Here is a 1797-nt window from a genome sequence, read left to right on the forward strand (position 1 = left end):
AGCCTGTCCTCACAGCAGAGGTGCTCCAGCCCTCGGATCATCTCCGTGCCCTCCTCTGGATTCTCTCCAACAGGTCCATGTTCTTCTTGTGCTGAGGACCCCAGGGCTGAAGGCAGTGCTCCAGGGGGGGTCTCACCAGGGCGGGGTAGAGGGGCAGAACCCTCCCTCAACCTGCTGGCCACGCTGCTTGGGATGCAGCCCAGGACACGGTTGGAAGAAGGTCAGTGACTCTGGCTCTGTTGGAGGTTGTGCTTTGCATAGTGCAGCTTTCTGAAAGGATGGGACGATTGCTGGAGACCTTGCAGGACAATAGGTTCTAAAGGTTGAGTATTTTCAGCAATTTCTCCCAGATCTGATTGGTTTTCATCCCAGAAATGGTGGGGTTTAGTGCAGGTGGAAGCTGCATGCGCAGATCGTCCAGGAAAACATGAACAGGCTGAGGCAAGTTGTGCCCCAACTGATGGGCTGAAAAGGAGAAGGCGGCTGCTCTGCAGAAGGCTGCTGTGACCCACGTCATTGGATAAGCAATGTTTGGGGATGTTGTTGTTGCTGGGGATGAGACTGGTAGCACGGAGGGGATGACACGCGCGGTCTCGGGCAGACTGTGACCCGCAAGCATCACCAGGAGAGGAGCCGTGGTGGCAGCCAGAGCAGGAGGGGATGGAGAGCCAGAGGTGGGCAGCTGCAAGCAGAGAGGCAGAATTTGGCAGAATAGCAAGATGAAGAGAAACTGTTTGGCCTCAGCCCTGTCCCAAAATACCTTTCTCTCCCTTGTGATATTTGACTTTTGTCCAGGGTTTATGGCTTTGCCCAAACAACAGCTCTATAAGCATAGGAATATTAAATTCCCCATGGTGCCCATGGTAATTATTTCAAGGAAAGAAGTAGTGCTACTGAATGGAACTATAACTTTTTTAAAAGATCTTTATTCTGTAGGGGGTTTTATTTGCTTTTGTTGTTTGGTTGGTTTTTGTAGTTGAAAGCACTAGACTTCAGCAAAGTGGAGTCGGTGAAACTGAGATAGCAATATCTCATGAGGAAAATGTCTAGGAGAATATTTTTCGGGAAGCTATGCTGTTCGTTAACGATGCAATAAAAAGAGTATTTTCTTCAAACCCCACCAAGAGAATGAATAAGCAAGAAGGGCACTGAAAATCATCATGGATAAATCACCACCTTTGCAGCGATCCCTAGCATGAGAGAAAAACAAAGGCATTTGAGCTTGGTCAAACCAGTAATGACTTACCAAAAGGAATAGCAAGAGCATATAAAGCAAAAACAGAAAGGAAGAGGAAGGCAAAAAGCAATTTGCATTTAGCTAGACACATAATTTAATGTAAGAATTTCTTTGTTATTCAAATGCTAGGGAAGCATATTGAACGATGAATGATATGAACATGCATGACTCTTTAAATTATAAATTATTTTTCCCTGAAATAGTCTAACATCAGCAGCAAAGTAAGAAATCAGGGGAAACAGGGAGAAAAAAGTTAAAGTTATCTGTTTTCTTAACTTTTTAAGTTACAAGGCCAGCGTAAGGGCAGGGTGATGTTCCCCTTAGAGTACTTGGAGAGGGGTCAGGAGCAGCCCAAAGGTTGTTGGCAGGTATCTTGGAGAATGAACAGAAGATAAATGAGAATGAAAACCAGACTGGACGAAGGTAATCCTAGGGTCTGCCTTCAGAAAGGTGGAAAAGGGTAAAGAAGCAATAGGGAATTAGAAACCAGTCGGATTAACATTTATTTCCTGAAAAATAGTGAAGCAGACAAACCAAATATTTACGGAGCGCACTTGGCA

This window comes from Cariama cristata, unplaced genomic scaffold (assembly GCF_000690535.1).
Source record: "Cariama cristata isolate BGI_N322 unplaced genomic scaffold, ASM69053v1 scaffold17106, whole genome shotgun sequence".
In the NCBI taxonomy this organism is placed as follows: domain Eukaryota; kingdom Metazoa; phylum Chordata; class Aves; order Cariamiformes; family Cariamidae; genus Cariama; species Cariama cristata.